Source organism: Patagioenas fasciata, chromosome 1 (assembly GCF_037038585.1).
Source record: "Patagioenas fasciata isolate bPatFas1 chromosome 1, bPatFas1.hap1, whole genome shotgun sequence".
NCBI lineage: Eukaryota > Metazoa > Chordata > Aves > Columbiformes > Columbidae > Patagioenas > Patagioenas fasciata.
Window position 1 is genome coordinate 195,449,451 of NC_092520.1, and position 22,575 is coordinate 195,472,025.

Consider the following 22,575-nt stretch of genomic DNA (forward strand, 5'->3'; position numbering starts at 1 on the left):
ACTGAATTTGAAAAGTATTTGAAATATTTTTGAACAACAGGTGGGATGTCTCACAATCATTGAAAATTACACAAGACCTAAGCTGAAATGACATAGGACCTACATTTAGATAACTGAATCCAGATGCACATGAGTCTAATCTAGGATGAAATAAATTTGAATTTTGACATGACATCTTAAATAACTAAGTTTTTCAGTAACTTTTCTAAGATGAACTTTTTTCCTACCATATTTGTTTGTGTAATGAATATATGTTTCCTCCACATTTTCTTACCATTTTGCATGTGTTACACATATGGTTTTAACTGCCAGTGATCTCCTGTTCCCAAATGGCCAGGCAGACTAGGAGATCACCATCAGATTCACAGGCATTAAATACACACACCCCGTATGTGCCTTCAACACAACTATGAGGTGCATGCCCAAGGTCCAGGTAGTTTTAGTCAGGCCAGCCACTACACTTCAAAAACTTCACAGCAAAGTTATCTTGGCTCCAGGCTTGGCACGTGTTTATCCCAGCTGCTGCTCAGCATTATGTCCTTCCTCCTACTCAGTGACCACTCTGCAAGTGTGCAAGATCAGGCTGACCAGTGGCAACTGGTGTTGGACTCACAGAGCAGAAGGAAGACAGGTGCTAGGATTTAAAATACGTTTTACAGCATGCCAGTACAAGGCAGAAGCCAATTTTACAAGATTTGGCTCATGTGATATGTCTATCCTCAGTGCTTTCAGGAACTGAAAAATCAACAGTTCCAAATATGTAGATTCAAATCATTCTATTCCGTGCACGCATTTTATTATTTCTTACTCCCCAGCCCAGTCCTTTGTGATTACCAGTTATAAAAATTGGGCTTTGCAATATACCCAGAAAATTATTAATTTGGGCTATGTTTACACGTCTGCACAACTCAGTGCAGATAATTTGGAGAGACATGGTAAGCAAGGGAGCCTTCATCTTTCCACAGTGATATGACTTGGCTATAACATTGTTCATAAATTGACATTTATATTTAAAGAAAAAAAATGTGTTGAATTTGATATTTCTTGAAATATTGCACTATAAAACGTATATACAGGAGTATTTATATACACTGATTTAAATTTTTTTAAATATACTTTTTACTTTCAACCTGCTAAGAAATCTGCTATAAACAAATCCTTGGGCTCCTACATTTTTCATTACTACACAACCTCAGTAATACTGTTCAGTGAAGCCTTTCATACCCTTGTCTATACTAAAGGGAACATTTACTGGAGAATACTTATAAGGAATTTTTGAATAAAAAGCATCTTTTCCAGATAATCTGAAATCCACTTCACATGAAGATGCTCTAGGAGCTCAGTACTTAACTATTGGACAGGAGAGGGATGTTGTGTGACATCCAAGGTCATGAAGCACCTTACAGGCAGCATTCAGAAGTGTGTATGATCCAATCCAAACTAACTGCCATGAACAGGAGAGCAGCAGGCACTCAACATTACTGTCCCTTTACCAGTAAAGCCTGACTATGAAAGAGTTCATTGTACCTGTTCGAGTGTACGTGTGTCTGTGGAGATACAAATTCTGACGGCTGGACTTTCATGGCAGATTAAGTCAAACATTAAGTGAAAATTAAGACAGTAAAAAAAAAAAAACAAACTGTTCTGCAGTCACTTTGGTTCTTCCTTATATTTATTTAGATTTTTGTAAATTTTATTTTAAATCAATGGGATCAGTTAGACCAAATAAGCAAGCAACCAACTGAAGCAATTATTCACAGTCCAACACAAACCTATAACCAAGCAGCAAAGAAAACAACCCAATAAAAACTCACAAAGATAAATAAGTGAAAAAAGGGAAATTGTGTATGTTGCTTAGTGTGGATATGAGTAGGATGGGTTCTGGTGTGCATAGCACAGGCTATAAAGCACTTAATCACCTGTTCAAAGCCAGGTGCTGAAAGTTTTTAATCATATCCTGGTTACTCAGAACCCGTTTTGCAGTTTGGTTGATGCAAGTTTAAATCACCAACACACCTGATGTCTGAGATGCTGTCAGGAAAAGGAAAATGACAATACCTGGGACACCCTGAGCACACAAGGATTTGCAGTAGTAGATTCCAGCTGGATTCAAGAGGCCAGGATGTGCCCCACCTGACTGGAGTTCTCACTCTCTCCTCCCTGGATGATCCACCTCAATCTACATCAGTGTTCAAAACACCAGGTCACCTCACAGAAACCCTGGGTGACCACAGAAACCCTCTAAAGGCCTATTTCTCACTGCAGTCAAACCACAGCGCTTCCTTCCTGCCTCCCAAAACTTCCTGACAAACTGGAGCTCAGGGGATTCCCTCTCCTATTGCTTTTAAAGGAGCTGTTTCTAGGCTATCCTCACTTTCTCTTTCCTGGACTTGCTGCTGTTGATGACGACTCTGCAGTTTTGCAGTTTTGACCTGTAATTGCCTGGCTTTTTTTTTTTTTTTTTTCCCTTAAGAAAAGAGATTTCCAGCTCATTTTCTTGCATCATCTGGTTTATGAGAAGCTACAAAATAATCTTGCAGATTTCTCCACTGCCTTTGGTTCTCTGAATATCTCCCAGAGCAGAGATGCGTATACTGCAAAGAATTAGTACCACTGCTTACGGGTCCCTTTCCCCTGCTAAGAGGCTGCTACAAAGCAGCTCAGCCAGCTCTTGGCTGGGAATCTCTAACCCGGTACCACTGCACACCACATGCTCCCGTGGTTATGCCAGATCCTTTGAAAGCTTCAGGGTCAGACACCTCATCCATCACGCTCAGCCAGAGCTCAGATGAAGAAGCCTTCAGGCTTATTTTTGTCAGCAAACAAATCTCCAGTATGCTCCAAAAGTGTAGAGGATGCTCTAGGAGCCCAGCTCTTGGCTTTGCTGTTCAACTGGGACTTCGAGAGTCAGCTGCCATGTGCTTAGGTGGTTGTATGAATTAAAGCCACTCTAGTGACGGTACCTGTAGTGGTTCACACAGCTGGAAGCTTATTCCAGAATAATCAGCATGCTTCTCCACCTCACAAATGCTTGAAGACAAACATGGATGGAAGCTTTATCCAAATTAGCTGAAGTCAGTGAAACATTCTTAATGGACTCCGCTGCCCTTCAAACTGGACTATCCCCAGAAGTTTTCCAGGCATTTGAGAGCTTCAGGGAGCTTTAAGGGAACAATAAACCATGAAAATGCAGTAAAGTAAGCTGAGAGGAACTGGGAAGGTGAGAAGGCTTACGGCATCTTTGGACCTTGTACCAGAGGACTGGCACAGTACGCAGGTATAAGAGGGAATGCCTCAAGAGGAGAAGATGTTAGTATTTACCGTGAAAAGAAATGGAAAAAAGTGTTACTACCATATCTCTGAGATCGGAGGCCTTCTCTTTGCCCCAAGGTAAGCAAAGGTATTTCATCAATATGGGTTTATTCTTGTAAAATGTCTCATGTGTCTGTAATAAACTTATGGGACATGGAAACAACAGTGGACATGAACCAGGTGTCTCACCTCTACTGGGCTGCTTATTGTCCAGGCTTTCTTTATCCACTGACTATTTTTTAATAAATATCATAACTGCATAAAGAATTGCTATATCCCAAATATATCTAGATAATGCATGCATAATTTAAGTTTCCTCCTTTCCATAAAAATGTAAAAAGTAATTTCTTTATCATTTCAAGAAGTATTACTGAATGGTTTTCTTGTCCGGCCAAGTGTGCATATGCTTCTGTCTCAGTGTTATGGAAGTGGAGGTGAGGGGTGTGTATGGATCAAACTTTTGCCTGGCCAGATTTCATTTTATTACCAGGTTTCCCTGTGAATCCAGCAGTCTCACACCAAACACATCACTTGAGCACTTGTAAGTCTCCATAAAAAAATGTCCAGGGGGACCAGTGTGGGTCTCAGGGTCACCCTTCCCTCCCACGCTGCAGTCAAACGTCAGCATGAGGGCAGCAACCTCTCTCCCCATCCAGCCTCTCACCCAGAAACACCGTCCCTTGCCCTCCATCTTCCAACTGGGTGAAAGGGAAGGTTCCAGGCACAACCTGCCTCCTGCCTGTGTGGGACTTATCACAGACACAGGCCAGACCTGGCAGCTAAACATTAAACAAATACCTATTAATCACAGAAAGGCCATGCTCAAAAGCCCCCAAATCCAGCTTCTCAGGCAGAGGGTCACAGTCCCATCTAGTGGCTGGCTGACACTGGGGAAACCTCACCAGCATTTTAAAAAGACCAAAGGTCAGGTCCACGTTGGTGTATGTAATGAAGTGAAACGAGCAGATACATATGTGTTGTATAGAAATAGGTAAAGATAGGCATACACAATAAATTTTCAGTTATGAATGTAAATGTTTGAGGTCTGAAGGACAGGCTTTTTAGGATCAATCACACAGTGTTTAATACACTTACACACTTGTGTATACTTACATGCCATTCACTCTGTGTTGGTTTTAAAATCAGCACTCCACTAGATAGCTTTCCCTTTTTATTTAGGCACTTGTTGTTCACAGACAGACACAAGCCAGACAGAGTTGGGAGCAGATAAACATTCCTGGACCTCTTTCACTTTGCGAAGGGAAGTGGAAAAAGCACCCCAATAACAGGATGTAGGTTTCTCCAAAGGAAAACACTGGGGGAACTCCCAGAGCCTCTCAGTAAACCCCAGCAGTTTTCTAGTCGAAAGCTAAAAATGACCCGATGAGCAAGCAGTACTTTCAGTAAGGGAAAGGGCAACAGGGATGCCTTGGCCCACACTGCATATTTTAAGTATGTGTTTGTGCACGATGTGAAAGCCGTGCCAGGGAAGCTCATCAGCCCGGGGTTTCTGTGACCCCACTGGACACGGCAGGTCCCACATACACAGCCACTGAAGCGCTCAAAGATGACACATCATGGCAAGCTTTCTGGCACAGCTCTCAGCAAGTGCTTTTCAGGTAAAAACACACATAAGTTAAAGAAATTAGATCATAGAATCACAGACACTTGCTTTCCCTCTAGTTGAGAAAAGACAAGAAATAAAGAAATTTAACTGGGAAACAGAAGTAAAATATAAGATTTGTGCCTGTGTAGTGACTTTGTGCCAAAATAAGCAGTTTAGAAGGTGGACAGCACCCATTAGTTAGAAAAATGCAGCACTGCTTTGTGTTTCTGTCTGCTTACACACAAATGGGTTTCATGCATTGCTGTCCAGGGAGGCTGCAACATTTCACATTATTTGTGAGTTATATAATTTTAATAGCACCTAATGAGATATCTTCTGCAGAATCCTCCTCTGTTCTGAAATGTGAGCCATTGCTCACATATATAGTATCACATACCAAAAATAGCTCACAGCTACTACCCACATTCTGAGTATATCACACAAAAGAAGCACAATAGAGGAGGCAAACAGAAATAGAAATTGTGGGTAATGTCTCATTATATTAGGTAGAAATGTTTCTATCTAGTAATGTAAAAGTGTGTTTTAAAAGAGTACTATTAAGGGTGATTTGAAAAGTCAAAATGCACCAGTAAAAAGAATTAATGTAATTCAGACTTCTGTAAATGCATTGGGATTGTCTTTCCTCACATGATCTCACCCTATTTTTAGCAAGATTCATCTTATTTAGTACCAGAGGTTGAATGGCATAGACAGGTAGGAAAAAAACGTTTTTCCAAAATGATTGTATGCTTTCAAAGAAAAAAAATCAGTTTTCAAACTGAAATGAACCCTCACACTTTTACATAAGGCTAATGTGGGGGTTTTTAGTACAAAACCTAACCCCTTAAATTCAGAGAAGAGAGCAACAGATTTTCATTAGTTCTGAAAGGAACAGGACGTTTTGGCAATTTGTTCCACAAAAAGTGGTAAGTGTGGATGCATAGTGAAGGTCAGGCATGTGCTCGTACAGTGAAGAGTACGTTTTTAGTGGTCACCACTTCTCCCTCTCCCTTTGGGCTGGCCTTAGTCTTGTCTTGTCTTTTCCACATCTCTGCCTCCAAGGCTTTCTCCTCTTCTCCCCCCAAGCTAGACCCACTCCCCCTGCCCTGGACCCCTCATGCTGCCTGGTTTCTCTCCCTACTACTTCCCATCACTTCTTCCTACTCACAGGAATCGATCCCAGGAGTTCAGACGTATAATTTCTCCTTCGAACTCTTCAGCCAGTTGCAATGCCCTTGTCCTGCACCTCAGTCCTTTTAGTCCTTATGTCCTTGCCTAGCCCGTCTCAAAGCTCCACCTGTCACTAAGTCCTTGTTGGCTCTGCTGTCTCTATTCTTGTTGTTTACAGTTTCTTTGCATCCTTCACAACCCATCAGCCTCTATACATCCATTATTTCCTTTCTTTCTCTACAGTCCCGGTTTCCTTATTAAACAAGTCCCAGGCAATGCAGTCAATGAATACAGTCATCATGGGAAGCTTTATCCAAGTTTTTAAAGGAGCAAGGAAAGCCAGGGGAAGAATGTCAAAGAAAAAGCTCCAAGATATCCAGTAAAGACCTTGTTTAGCCCTTTTCATTTTTTTTAGGAGAGAGCTTTCTATGTCTCAGAGAAGCATGTCAAAGAAACCCCTAGGAACAGGAATCACTTCTCTCTGCTGTCCTAGAGTAGAGGTGTGGAAGAATGAGTAATTTTGCAGATCAAAAGGTCTGGGAATTGTTCTTGTTTACAAAAGATGTGGATTCAAGATCTAAGCTGAAAACACACTGATTACACAGGAGATCAAAGTAAGAACATCAAATACATCTGCCCCAGATGTAACACGGCCACAAGGGCCTTTATGGTTTTGTTGTGCTATGCCAAGTCATATTTCCATTTAAAAACAAACAGCACCATATCTGAATAGGATGGGACATCACAGTCAAATGCAAGTTTCACTGTTTTGCTTTGTCAAAATAATACATGTAGTTTTCAGGTTTTCATTTCTTTATCCAGGTGCTTGAATGAATAACATCTGTTGCTTTCATCCCTAATTTCCAAATGATCCACTGCCAAGCCATTCAGGATGGAAGTTTTGCAGATGCCATGTGCTCCCAGTTCAAGCACACGCAATGTCACTGTTCCGGAACTGCTTTGTCCCCCAGGGAAACCTGAAGAGAACTGTGAAGAAACACCAAACAAACACACTCCGCATAGCTGCATTGGCTACTAGCACTGTTGAGTCACCTTCATGTTACAGGAGGACTGAAGAGAAACCAGCTCTGGAGAATCAAATCACAAGTTCATTCCACTGTCTGGTACAAGCTCCTGCATCTCCTCTTCAGGCCAGTACTACAGGAACAAAGCAGGCTGGATATCTGTGGTTTGCAAGCAGATATGAAAAACAGATTTTTAACATTAATGCTTATTTAACTACGCACACTGCAGAGTAAGTGTTGGCAATATAAAAGTCAATCAAACGACATAATTGCACGTGAAAGGAAGATATAAAAGTGCAAATGCATAATATACTTAATGCTATCTGAAATGATACAGGTTTTTTTTAATAATCAATTAGCAGCTATTGTGCAGCAAACTATTATATGCATAGTGTATATAGCATACAGACTTCTCGGGGTAATTTCTCCAGCATTTGACGGCCTCACCGCATAAGCTGATGCAAGTTTGCTGAAGTTTTGCCAGCTGAGGATCTGGGCAATTACGATGACAAGCTGGTTTTTTGTGAGGTTTGTTTTGGTTTGTTTTGGTTTTTGTTTCTTTGTTTGTTTGTTTGTTTTTGTGGGGGTTTTTTGTTTGTTTGTTTTTGTTTTGTTTCCTTGCTTTTTCTTTTAGTTATTTCATTCCATTAAGTTAATTAAAATTAAAAAAAATATATAAAGGGCCTAAGTAATTAGGTCTTGATATTCAGAGACATATATTGGCTTAATATATTATATATATTATATATTCAATATTTGGCTCCAAATATTAGTGCAGCAATCAGTTGAAGTTTTAGGATCACACTAGTAGAGATACCCATTGTATATATAGGAAAGATCCTGACATTTCTGAAAACAAGGCTTTGATTTGTCTTGGTAAGGGCAGCAGTAATAATGACAGCTATCTATTTGATATCTGAAAATGTTCTTTCTACTGTTTTAAAGGATGCAAAGACAGTAGAGTTTCAAAACACCTCAGTATCAGTCAGCAACAAAGAAGACCACACAGAGCGAATGCATCATCTACTGTCCAGACATACAAATTACTCAGTGAGAATACAGATGAAGTCAACATGAACTGACAGGGCCCTCACTCATGATTCATCTTCAGAACTTGCTGCATTCATTGCTCTGTGCTTTATAGATGGTGGTATTCTCTTTTCTAGGGAGGAAGTAGAAACAGGTGGTTTCAGTTACTTTTGTGGGTAAAATTTGATGATTTGCTATATTCTGCAAGAATCTAATTGTCTTTCTTTCTGTTTTGCTGGGGTTTTTTGTGTTTTGTGGTGGTAGCGGTTTTATTTTGGTTTTTGGTTCTTTTTGTTTGGTTCATTTTTTTAGTGAACACTTGATAAGTACTGGGTGACATGAACACAGACAGCATTTTTCTAGTATAATTTAATTACTCTGAAGTCTAAGAGAACTAAGAATCTGTTTTTCCCCTGTATTTCACCAAGACCTTGTCTTACTGAGTGGGCACCTCATACCATAGTTTTGCCTAGTCGTAAGTGCAGGAAAGGAGTATAAGAATAAAACAGTTTCCTGTTCTGACTGGGTATAAGCAATGAGTGTTCAGCATTTCACAGGTGGTTTTTATTACATAAACTATTCCTAACCATACTCTATAAACCAGTTCTGGAATACAGAGGTCTATTCCTAGCTGAAGAAGCTCATGCAGGCAGTGGGAAGGGCTATTCGTGGGGTTTGACTGACACATTTAGCACAGTGACCTCATGAGGAAAGGTTCAGTTTGTCATAAGTTAAAGAGTAGGCAGCCTTTCCATGGTGAGGAACAAATGGGAAATAGTGATGTACTTTTCTGTTTCTATCACCTTCAGACGAAGGAGAGGCCAAAGTGACTTCTACAGGAGTTCGTAACATCATATAGATTACTTCAAACTTAGCAGGCTGAGAACTGTTCCTAAGAGGTATGTTTCTGATTAAGGAACAAATTTCTCCTGTTGCTATGCTGTTGTAAATCTGTTTTGGGTGGCCTCTATGCCAAGGGAGTCCTTGGCTGCCCAGATGGGCAAATTGACACAAAGGCACATCAGAAGAGCCTGGAGCTAAGTGTAACCCAGGCCATGGGAATTGCCTACAGCTTCTGAATCTGAAGGTTTTTGGTTTGAATGTGGTTCTCAAACATCTGGATGAAGATTACTCAAACTCAGCTGCTGCCTGCAGACAAAGCTGATGGGGTCCCCATGCTTCTGCTCTGAAGGGACCCCACAGCCAATGTGCAGGGGGATCAGTGCCTGGCAAGGGTGCTGATCCAGAGTCAACACATCTACACTGAGCAGTTCCTGAGCACGATATGCCCAGCATCTCTTGACTCTTTAAACAGCACTGGCTAGCTCCACATGGACAGCTTATTGCACAGTGCACCCTAGATATTGCAAACTATATATGACATCGACAGTTCAAAAGGTTTTTTGGAGGGACTTCATAGAGGAGCAGAGAATTCCTAGGTAGCCCTGAAAGCTACCACTGCTGAACACCACAAATTTCATATACACAAAGCTGGATACACAGAAAATTCATGCTTTCATTTGGAAGATACTAAGGAGGTGTCATCACAAATACCAAATAATTTAATTGCAACATATAGTCTGGTCCTGATTTGTACCTAAGGGTATGGGATGATATACCATAAACTGTCCCACATAATTACATTTTTTGTCATTTTTGGAGAAACTATAAAATTGGTACAGAAAGCAGAATTTCACAGACAATTATTACCTATTATAATTGAATAGCAGATGATTTCATTAATAATAATAATGGAAAATTAGGTTAAGAAATATAATTTACTGAATTGTTAGACATACTCAGCCAGCATAACAATAGAATCTTACATTGGAAATAAACTCCTTGCATGAGAAGCCTCACCTTAGAGAAAGGGCATGCTATTTATTAGTAGCATCATGTAGCACTAAAACTATTATACAACTGATGGGATTTGGGATTAATTACTGCTGCTGTGTCCTATAAATTCTCACCAATGTGACAAAATAGAGTTTATAAAATATGTCAGTCTGTTGACTGAGGGGTGTTCAGTCTGCCAGAAGAACTATTTCCAATTGAAAAAAAACCACCTTTTTTTCTGTTTGTTTTCCTTGCTGAAACTGCAATGCAGATCTGACTTGAAAAATTTATCCTGATTCTGAAGTCTTAATGTTTTTGCATCCAAGCCTCATTTGGACCCTGAAGTCTGTGATAACCTGCATTCGAAATGGTGCAGTACTCCAGAGTCAGACTTGATTTCTATCATTGCATACCCATTACAACGACATTTCTGCTAATTCAAGCCAAATTAAGCTTCCCTGCAAGACAAAAGACTGAAGGGACTGATTTTGTTTGCTGAGTGCTACTTACTCTGTTTTCTCTGCTTCATTGGGGACATAATAGTCTGGCTTTTCACTAAGCCACTGACAAAAGACAAAATCACCATCAAGACAGCAGCATCTTATTCACTTTATGTTCAAAAATATTTCCTACGTTTTACTTGGACGACAGTTTCACAAATATTTTTATTTGGAATTTTACTTAGCAGACTATGGTTAAGGTGTATAAACATAGTGTCAGCCCTGCTCAGTACTGCTTAACCCTTGTAGAGAATATAGAGAATCATAATATACATCTCAAAATATCTCTGTGAAGTACCTAATGTGGACTGGCACTGTACCAAAAGACCTTCAGTGACCCCAGCCCAGCGCTTTGGGGGGAAAGTGATTTTTTTTTACCAATATCATCCAAATTCCTGCCACCAGTCACACTCAGTCCTTATTTACAAGAACTTTGTATGTGAGGGTTTGGCTTATGAAGATACTTTGATTTTTCTTACACGTGGGCAAGCAAAAACATTTTCTATTCTACATTTGACATTTGTTCCTTCATTTAACCCCTATTCTTGCATTTCTTTGGAGTCTGAGATTTTTCTTTGTGAGAGGACCAGACTAAATGAAGTTTTCTCTGTTACTCTATTCTCTAATACTCTAAATACTGTATTCAGATAAAATCTATTTATCTTCTTTCTTTTTTCTTCCTGTCTGAAAGATAATTTGCACCAGTACAGAGGAGCCCTCAATGACCAGGGTGTTTTCTGTGTGACAGACATCTTTAAAACATCGACAGAAAGCTTTCTGTTTTTCTTCCTTAATTTTCAGCACTCTAAGGCCTCAGTCATGGTCTACCTAAAAGCTGTAGGCAAATCCCCCCTGATCACAGCAATGGTCACACATTACTTGTAGTGATATCCTAAAATGACATGGTTGGCTGCACAATTCGGGCTACTTACATGCTGACTAGTCCCATCCCTTCTGCGGTGTTGAATCCCTGGGGATCAGCCCGGATTTCACTAGCGAGGAAAAGCAGCTGATATGTCTCTTTAGATGCCGACAGAAGTGAGGTAAGCCGGCATGAAGAGCGGAAAAAATGTAAGCAGCAAGCAAAGGCCTTTGGACAGCTGTGATCTGAGGAAGAAGAGAGGCTGCAGACAAAAGCGAGGAGGGAGGAATGTAGCAGGTGGGGAAGGGAGGGGTGGAGAAAGCCAAGGAGTTAGCCAGAAAAAATGATCCTCAGCTTCACTTAATGAGTATCACCAGTCATCTCCAAAATCCATTTGCTATTGGAAAGCATTCTTTGACTTCTCTCCTGCCTGCCTGCATGCCTTACTTTACTAATTAGCTAACTGCTTGTACATAACTTTGAGGCTGGAGAAGGCCATCCAAGTAAAATAACCTAAACTGCATCTGCAGCTGGAAGAGAATAAAAATTCCTTTTCTCTGGTTTCAATGATTCCCCTACAGTAGAGATTCTGAAAATCAGCTTCTACTTTAAACAGGAATCACTATACCTAAGAGATTTTTTTTTCTGGAAAATATGTTGAGACTTCTGCTAGTAGAAACAAGTATTTTACAGAACTATTCATCATTTGTCACCAGAAGATCCATCACTCACTATGAAAGAATGAGAGGCTAAAGAAGTTTCATGAAGTTTAGTATTTCTTGACACATTCTCAAAAGAAAAGTTGGTTTTACTAAGAATAAATAACATTTTGTCCTTCTCTTAATGCCATTCTCTAACAAGCTTTGTTTTTATTAGAACTGGTACTTTTTAGGGGAAAAAAATGAAAAATTCAGAAGTTGCCATTTCAAAGAGAAGGATTGAGGACAGCACATATTAATAATGTTGCATTTTGTCATTTTCTCTGTACAACTATTTTATTATTGCTGTGGGAATGCAGCAAAGTGCCAATTCCCTGAACAAGAAGCTGTGTAAATTCCAGTTATGATCATACAACCAAACCTTGTATAATCAAAAGCAACTTTTTCTCCATGCCTGTATTTTGCTTGAGTTCTTGCCAAAAATGCAGCCGCCTGTCATTACAAAATCTACATTAATCTTCAGTTCTGTTTGAACTGGTATAAGATATTCTCCACAGTCCAAAGTCTGTAGCTATTTCATCATTTTAGGCACTTCACATTGGGGTATTTGAGTGTTCTTCCCGCTTTTTTGGTAACAGGAATTTCACAGAACCACTAGAGAACACTAAATCGCTTTGATCCCCCGTTCAGTAGAGGTGTTCACTTTGCACCAGGTGCCCCTGTGTTCACCCAAAGCCCAAGCTGCCACAGGCCTGTCAGGTTCACTAGGGCAAGTCAGAAACCATGAGGATGCTCTGAATAACAATGACTGTAGGTGACTAAGCCCACTCAGTTTCCTCCTCAAGGTCAAAGCTTTCCATTCCTGAATCTGGCCTCTGAATTCAATGGGAGGCACTGGACTTATCTCACCTTCTACACTAAGAGAAATGCCCTCCCACCTCAGGCTGGGATAACACATCCAGGCCAGCTTGACTACTGAGTCTATCAAGTATACACCTGCCTAAAGAATAAAGCTCAGTGAAGCAAATGTTTAAAAAAATCAGGCAGGTAATCTACAGCAAGGCTAGACCTATAACTCAGAAATCCCACCCTGCCTGCAGTCCACCAGACTGTCCTTTCCCATGGACTCGTTTATGGACATGCCATCTGAACCTCCTGTGCTTTCTAAAAGGTACCTCAAAAGTGTGCCTGGAAAAACTCGGAGAAATCTTTGTTGTTTTGTTACAGGATGCAACTGACTGACGCTTCAGTGTGCCTGCCATCACACAGCTCTTAACTTCACCAGTCATCTGTCCTTCCTGACTGTCACACAGGTGTAAGTCAAAAAGCTTTGGAGACATGTTTCACAGCTCTTCCTGTGCAAGAAACAAAGAAAAAATGTCAGTATGCCATTGAAATTACTTCTGTGGCAAGGGTCTGCTCCTTCTTCTTCACTGGCATAGTCTTTACTATATATTCATGATTGTTCTAGTTCTTAGAAGATTCTGTGCTTTGCTCTACATGTCATGTCTATTTTTTTCCTGTAGTTCCAATGTTTTTTTAAAAAAAAATATTGAGGTAAAACTTATCTTTGGTTTGCATGCTTCAGTAAAAATGTTATGTCTACTGTTTATGTATAGAGGACAACAGCACTAGAAGCAGTGATATTTGCAGTGAAAAAGCTCAGCAGTGGCTGCTTCCCACAACTGCTTATTTTTACGAATCCCCATCATCTCCTCCTTCAACTTGCTACCAGGATTTGTAAGGTTTTTAAGGCTTTCCTGGGACCTTAAATACAACTTCCAAGGTTGGTTTGCAGAATTATTTTTTTTTCTCTTTCTTTATATTTGTAAACATTAGAGCTCAGAATAAAAAGTATAGCATGCCTATTCGTTTACTGGCAAACGCAGAAGGTCATGATCCCATGATAAAATCCCTCTCTACTCCAGAGAATAGTGAAACTGTCACAGCACGAGTATTTCCTGGAACCACTTTTAAGTTCAGAAATAAACAAATTTCCCATGGAAGTTTATTCAACTGGTATTCAAAGAACATTAACTCATATAGCTGCTTCTTTCCAGTACTGTACTTCTAACTCATGTAAACACTGTGTTCCACTTCACATAGTGAGAAGTCCAAATATTATTACAATAAAGAATGCACACCAATAGGGAACGTGTAGTACCACTGGTGATGACTTCCCTGGTAATTATCATACTATTTTCAGAGTAATAGCAAACAACTCTTCAGAAGTACTAAATATTCTTGTTTATAGCATACTATGAAAACTGGCAGGTTTTTAAATTGCTGTTAACAGACACATAAATTCACAGGATTTGGAACACATGCTCTGATATAGCTAAATTCAACAACCATAGATGTTTCCCATGAAAGTGTGAGATGTAGAACAGGGGTCAGAATCTTTTCGAGCGCAGTGTGCCAGACTACTTTTTTTCCCAAGCGGGAAGCTAAGTGCACTGGAAGGAGCTCAGAGGGAGCTGGGGAATATGGCCTCTGAAAGGGGTGATGCAGCCGATTGTTTCTCTCCTGTGTGAGGAGAGATGGCTGAGCCCCAGACTCAGAAAGAATCAGGAGAGTCCCCAAATGCCTTGTCAGGACTCAGTAGCCCCTCCTCTTTATACCTGAGTGACACTGAGGATCCACCTCTCCCCCACCTTCGGCACTTATGCTATATGCTGTTGAGCCTTGCCATAGACTGAAACCTTCCAGCCCTCAAGCGAGTGTCTCTCTCTTCAGTAGCACAATATACTGCTTGAACCCTCCAGGCCAGTGCTGAATGCTCTTGCATATGTATTAAATTTTAATTGCACCAGTCACACTGAAAACAGTAAGATTATCCACAACCTTAAAATGAAGAGTATATGTTATTGTTTGAAGAGCGTCGAGCAAACATCCACGCTGACCTACTTGACTCAGCAAACTGGCTAAACCTCTGCTTAAATCCCACTAGCTTTATGGGAAGAGGACTATGTATACACTTGGCTTTGAGTACTTTCTACTTAAGTTTTACACACTTTCCTGGGTAAGGATGTACATGTGTATATTTGCATAGATTTACTTTCTTCTGAAGAGAGCCCAAACCAGGTGAAATAAAAAGCACATGTACACACAGAAAATACAAACAAGGATTTTACATTTGAAGCAATGTATATTCCTCACACCAAACTGAAATGACATTTCTAATTATTCTATTTGGCATTTCGATCACACTGTTTGAATAGTCTTCAAGTTAATTGTAAAGAAGAACTTAAAAAAAAATAATATTGCATCTTTAAAGTGATGATAGCTGGAAAAATAAAGGAGCTCCAAGAAGCAGAAGACTGACCTCACTTTTCTTCAGGAACAAGACTGTTGTCTGGACTATATCTATTCCAGCACCTCATACCCTCCTTAGTAATCTCTTACTTTTTCTATCAAACCATAAAAATTAAACAAAAGGCAAAGTACACTAGACTATGACCTTCACAAAAACACACATTTTTACTGCCTAAGTATGTTCCCACAAGGTTTTAGGAAGAGGTAGAAATTAACTGGCTGTAGTATCAAGTCAAGGGTCTTGTAGAAAACACTGTTATATTGTGCCTACTGACTCATCAGCTTTCATTAATACTCATCTGGTTCAGGTAGTGCCAGACTGCAAATTGATCATAAAAGTGGTTCCATTAGCCCCAGTGCTGTGATGATCCTGGGAGATCCAGGTGTGTCAGCAAGAATCCTGAAGAGGTTCTTCCAGGTGTTTCTGGCTACCTCATTGCTCTGCTTCCAATCTGCAGAAAACACAGCTGTAGGCAGTAGGAACAACTGGTGATAGAGCTGACTAGCAGAGGGAAAGACAGAAAACTGGTGAAGGAGGAACAGCTGTGCATTTAATAAACTGTATTTCTACAGATGAGCAATGACAAATATACATGCTGCTTCTAGAAAGATTATAAGCCTTTAAAAATAAAGGTCCTACTTATAATGAGATCAACATCGTCCTGTCAAATATAGTGAATTGTGCATTTGTGTCTTGTACTTTGACTATCACATCAAACAAGATACGTAAGCTTTGTAAGAAAGACTATTTTTCTTCTTGAAGTATGATTTTTGAAATAAAATATAAAACTCCGTTCCTCTGTTATTTGCTGAATAGGTTGGAAATCCATAACCTAATTTTGTAACTTTATTGGTAGTGACTTTACGTATAAATCTGTAACCTACAAGCCTACAAACTACTGGTCTTTATACATGTAATTAATTCTATTAAAGGCAGTGGAACTACTGATTTAAAATAAAGTTTAAACAGAAGAATTCACATAATTGGGGTCAAAGCTGGAAGAATGGACTGACAGGAGCCTTATAAAATTCAACAAGGACAAACCCAAATTCCTGCACTTGGGAAGGAAGAGCCCCTGGCAGTGACACAGGCTGGGGACTGAGGGCTGGGGAGCTGCTCCATGAAAGGGCCCTGGGAGCCCTGGTGAGCAGCAAGGTGAGCACGAGCCAGCGGGGCCCTGACAGCAGGGGGGAATCACCAGCCTCCCAGTCTGCATTAAGGCACAGAGCCAGCAGATGAAGGACTGACAGCAGTGCATGCCAGGAGGGCAGAGACAGGAGGTGTAAGCTGGAACAAGACAGATTGAGCCTGAATGTATAGAAAAAACATTTTGACTGTGAGGACCATTACCAAGAAGTTGTGCGGTCTTCATCTGTAGTGTTTTTCAAGAGTGGGTAAGGTGGCTACTCAGACTTCACGGCTGACCCTGCTTCAGTGGATGGCTGGATGAGACACATCCTGAAGTTCTAACCTGAATTTTCCTGTTTCTAAGACCACGTTATTTTATATGACTGAGAAGATCTCTGTTGTGTTTTTCGGAAAGAATGCAGTGTAGATGATTTATTCAAAGAAGTATGTGATCTATTCATCAGTTTTACTTAAGTGCTATTAGGCCCACATAATTAAAGAGATTACACTTCTGGCCTCACCTCTCAGTACTGTAACTGTGTTTGAGATAGTGGCCTCCTGAAACAGCCAATATAGCAACAACTTCTTGGAAGCTTAAGAGTACCCTCTGCTGGCTTAATGTGAAAGCTGTGAAACTGCAGCATGACCTACTGAAACAGTATGGCAGGCATATAGATTCCTTTCCCAGCACAGCTGTGCAGCCCTGCATGGGGGAAACAGCTGTGCAGTAACATCCATCATCTACAAAGGGACTGCCTGAAGCAACATTGCACTACACCAGCTACAGGGCTCTGTTTCTCAAACAGGAATTCCAGAGCTGTCATCCTATTAGGGTGCCTGTCTTGTCAAATAGCCCATCAAATGCCATCTGTGTGAAGAGCCCTAGCACAAAATAAAACTTAGTCTGGGGACACTCTGTTTTGAACATGAACAGTGTGCAGTGAATTGATAGCTGAATTATGTCCTAAAAGACAGAACAGCTTGTGTCTTAATGACTCATCTTTCTCCCTTACAAGCTCATGGGAAGAGTTTGTCTACTTTCTACAGCTCACACTGCAATCAAATTTCTTGTTGCAAAGCTGATACCAGGTAGGAAGAATTTAATCACTGCATATATTATAATGTATAATGAAAAAAGATATAAAGTTATTAAATACTTCAATTGAAAGTTGTTTATTTATCTATACTATGGCACATAGGTCTATATATACCAACCTATGGAAGTATTTCTTTATAAACATAAGCATTTAGATTTATCAATGAATAAATGTAAAAAAAAAAAAAAAAAAAAAGGAGATATTTATCTTCTATCCTGATTACCAAGGAGAAGCTGCTGCTTCAGTCAAGGCTCTTGGACAAAATTATTAAAGAGCTCCAAGAGGTTGCCATTAATGGTAGATACTGCACCACCAGAAAGCTGGTGGCTGTATGACACCTTATGATTTCTCACTTTTTCTCTTCTTCATTTCCAGTGATCTGTGATCCTTCTATTTGCCAATGCTGAGCAGCCATGTCTCACCTTGCTGTTACTTGATAAATAAATGAAACAATAACTTTCTTAAAGTATGTTACAGAATCATGGAGAGGATGAACTGGCAAAGCAGAAAATATGAATCTCCTGAGAGCAAGTTAGAGCTGATCCTAGCACTGAAACTACATGTCAGATTGCTGCTAGGTGTTATGGTTAGCTATTTTCTTCTACATAACTGTATTTCATATGAGAGTATCAGCTGCTGTTATGCTTTCCTAAATAGTAGTTTCTGGCCTTCTTCACTTCAGTGCTTGAAACTGTGACTTTGCCTACTCCAGGAACCAAAACATTTGAAAGTAAACTAAAACCCTGCATATTATGTATGTAAAATGTCAAAGATGAGCCTCAGTTCTCTGAATCTGTTTCTCTTCCACCTTTTGCAAGCCAAAGATCTTATACAGGACCATCTTTTGTGTCTTTGTGATACCTCAAACAAATGAGGCCATGATCACAGCTGTATGAGGGAAAGTTCTTATTTATGGCACTACACATTAAAAAAAAATGCTATCACCTGACAATAGGGAATGATGGAAAAGAAACCACCTCAGCAATTTTGTAATTAGATACTGCATTTCCAAATGGCACAGAAAGAATAATTCCACATTGGCACCGGAAGAACAACATGACCCCACAAGGTCCCTCCTGTTAGAATACTGCACAGTTTACATCACTTCCTTGGGCAGCTTCTTTGTCTGGGAAACAACAAAAACCAAACTCACCAAATATGTAGGCCACTTTATTTTTTGGTTTTAAAATGTGTTCCTCCTTCTCCTTTATTAAAAAATGACTTTTTTTTAAGACTAAGAAATATTAAAGAAAAACAATGCAATTTTTAAAATTAGAAATAGCTTCTTATAGGTACACAGGATGGGCAAGAGTAATAGGATCCAGACTAGATTCCTAGAAGACATTGAAAAAAATAACATGAAGCAGAACTGATTTAAGTGCTTTTTCTTTTTTCCTCAAGGAACATAAATATACTTACTGCAGGTATGACACATATCAAAAAGCGGACAGAAAGTACCGGGTTTATAAAGTTACTGTACATATAAACTACCAAAATGGTAGATTATACTACATGGACATTAACAGATTTGCAAAACATGAAGCATCATCACTAACGTACCCATAATAATTTCTCAAATATGCTTAGAAATACTGTCATAGCAGCTCCAAGATGCATTTAAAGATGATTGTCCCAACATTAAAAAGCTTAACTTGGACATTCATCTTACAGCTAGTATGAAATCCAACAAGTTTCCTTTTTTTTAATTTTTTTTTTTTTTTTTAATTTTGTCCCATCCCCAGACTTACTGTGCCCTGTGAATACAGAACAATTTACCAAGACAATGTTTCTTCTGGCTGCACAACTTTTGAGCTACTACTCAAGCAGTTTCTGCACTAGTGGATGCAGTGGTATATGTGTATTTTACATTTCAAATGCTATGATGCATGAGGATTGGGGCATTACTCTATTTGACAAATGCAAAATAAAAATGATCCTCAGCCTCAAAGAGCCCATAGTCTCCCTACTGACAAAGGCTACATTAGGAGGTTCAAATTAAAAAAAAAAAAAAAAACAAAAAACAAACATCATTAAGTAGAAAGACAATATTTTTACCTCAGCAGCGGACCAATTAGTATAACCAAATACCATTTTGCCATAAAAGCAATAGCAAGATCATAACCCTAGATGTCAGGAAAGTTGACCTTGGCCTGTTCAGGGTTCTGCTTAGAAAGGAAGCTAAGGTAGACAGTCCTAGACAGAAGGGTCCAAGAGAGTCGGTTGATTTTCAGTGATCGCTTTCTCCAGCCCTGATTTGTGGGAAATCAAGCAAAGGTGGCAGTAAGCCAGCACAAGTGAACAAGGAGCTCCTGACTAAACTCAAGATGTAAAAATGAACACATGAGGTGGAAACCGGCAAGTGACCGAGAAGGAATATAGACACTGTCAAAGCGTGAAGGGATGGGGTCAATAAAGCCAAAGCCACCTGAAGTTGAACCAGCAACAGATCTGAAGAGCACCAAGGGCTGTGACACAAATGTCTGCAAGCAAATGAAAGACAAGAGAAAACATGAGCCCACAGCTGTGGGTAGGGTACCAGGTGACAAAGGACACAGAAAAGGTCAAGTACTCAATCCCTTCTTTGCTTTGGTCTTCACTGGTAAGATTTGCCTTAAGGATTCCCAGACCTGTGGGAATGTCTGGAACAAGGTCTTCCTGGGGGAGAATCAGATTAGCGAATATTTAAACAAGCTGGAGAGACAGTAAGCCCATGGTGCCTGATGAGATGGACACCCACAATCATAATACCACACTAGCAAAGCAAACTGATGCTAAGCCAGGCCAAGTCCAGCCTAGCTTAAGGTATGGGATATTGCACTGTGCCAGGAATGGAGTGGAACAGTTAATTCTTTCATGCAATCACACTCTCTGCAATCTGGACTTCCAGCTTCCACTCCAGGAGCCCAGCACCTACTAGGTGAGAGCAAGGTGCCAACAGCAGATGTAATCTGTCCTAACAGCAACTGTCGAACAACTCAGCCAGACTTTGACACCTACATTCTAAACAGCCAAAGTTAAGCAAGCTAGGGTATGTACTCCTAGCCAAAAGCACCCCTCAAACCTCCCTCACTTAGGAATGAGTCTAGCTTTTCATTCCTTCTACAGAACTTAAGTATACAAATCAGGACCAGAAAGTTGTATCTATTGATAACAGATACTCCTAATCACATATTAATAGTATTTTTCTTAAAAAAAAATAAAAAATAAAAAAAAAATAAAAATTTTAAACTACAACAAATAAAACCCCCACTAAAGAAAAAACAATAAACAACCAACCAAAAATACCAAAAGGTCACACACACTCCTATAAAAGAATATACAAACTTGTATGAGCTCACTCTTTTCTTTTGATATGTGGCTGGATGTAGCCTTGCGCATCTAGTTATCAGTTACCTGAGTGGTTAGAGCACTCTCAGAAAGCAGGAGAAATAAATCCAGGTCTAGGTCTCTTACCTCACAGATTACTCCAGGAAATTCCTCTGCCTTCCAGAATCTCGGTTTAAGAGGTCTAGATTCAACAGGACTAACAGCAACACTCCCTCCTGCCTCCAAGAAATTAAACAGAGTGATAAGGATGGGGTAATGGACATCCCTGTTATGTCAACTACTTTACACATAGCCATGTGTGCCACAAAGAACAATCAGTAGACTAGAAATTAAGTTTTAATGTTCCAATCCTGTAAGACGAAATATTAACTTGAATATAACTTTTAAAAGTTAAAATCAAGACAAAAAGGCTACAAAAAAGAGGTCTAATGCAACAGAAATACAATTTCAAAGGTACTTTCCAGTAAGAAAGAAAATCTAATACACTAGTGCAAGAGAAAGACTACTATGTTAGGATCACTTAAAATCTAATTCTAAGAGAAATCTGAGAAAAAAAGCAAGATCCTTGCAAACATATTTGAGCTTTATCCACAAATCATATTTGGATTAACATTGGAACTGAAACCAGAAAGATAGACATGGTGAGAAGTTGCTGAAAAAGATGAGGAAAATTCCTTTTTGATCCAAGGAAGGAAAAAAAACAGAACAAAACACAGACAATTGCTTTGAATAACCTCAGAAGTTTCCTTTCAGAATAGATAAAATGTAATCTCATAAAATAACCCGTAGCAGACTTATGGACAGAGGGAAGTGATGGGGTAACAGGAGGCCAGCTAAGGCCATTATGGAGAACTGTCTTTTATATTATTGCTATGTATGTTTCAGGAGCACCTGGGTTTTTGTAAGGCTTTCCCCGCCCCCCCGGCCTTTTTTTCTTCTCATGCATTCTTTTCAGTTAGTCACTTGTTAAGACAAGCTTGAATTATTTGTATGCCTAACCTTGTGCTGTATTAATGGTCTGAAAGCAACTTGAAGGGCAGGGTGCACCCTGTTTGTCAGGGAGAATTGTCTTAATATACACATATAGTGCTGCATACATCGAGAGCTTAACACTCAGAATGTCATCTGGTGATTTTCACGACTCTTGATGCTTTTATTAACTTGCAACTGTCAGTTTAAAGGCTAGTGATTACAAGCGCCTGACTGAAGAGCACCTCTCCCATACATACGAAGACAATGTATGATGAGTCCTTATCAACCATAAAAGGAAAAAGTGTTGTGTTTGTACAATCTATCCCATATAACTCACGGTGACCCTTGTCCTGGTCTTGTCTATAACCTATGAGCTTTGACATCTCTCCTAAGAAAGAAGTAGTGATTTGAATCCTTTCAGGTGATGCCTGGCTTCCTGAATTACCTAAACAACCAAGTTATTCTGCAAAACAGACTTCTTTTTGTATGTAGCCAGTTATGGTAACATTAGGCCTTACGGATCTTGCAGGAGTCTAGCTTGTCTTTGCTGCTCAGTCATTGACACTTAACTCCCAGGTGCTTCAGATGATCATCCTAATGGTCCTTGTTAATAGTAACATGAAATGTCAGTTATGTTTAGAAAGTACCATCAACTCATTTTGTCTCTCCAGAAGGTTACATCTCTACTAAAAAACCCTAAACATATTAGAGTTGCATTCTCTTTGCTCCCCAAACT

General features: G+C 39.7%; 1 long non-coding RNA gene across 1 annotated transcript; it reads right to left on the reverse strand.

Annotated features, from left to right (window-relative positions):
* Nucleotides 1-4,470: 4,470 nt before the first annotated feature.
* Nucleotides 4,471-20,741, reverse strand: LOC139826930 (uncharacterized). Its single transcript, XR_011737053.1, has 3 exons — nucleotides 11,411-20,741; nucleotides 8,208-8,275; nucleotides 4,471-7,272 (listed from the first exon to the last, which is right to left on the reverse strand). It is a non-coding gene; the product is annotated as an uncharacterized lncRNA (long non-coding RNA).
* Between the last annotated feature and the right edge of the window lie 1,834 nt (nucleotides 20,742-22,575).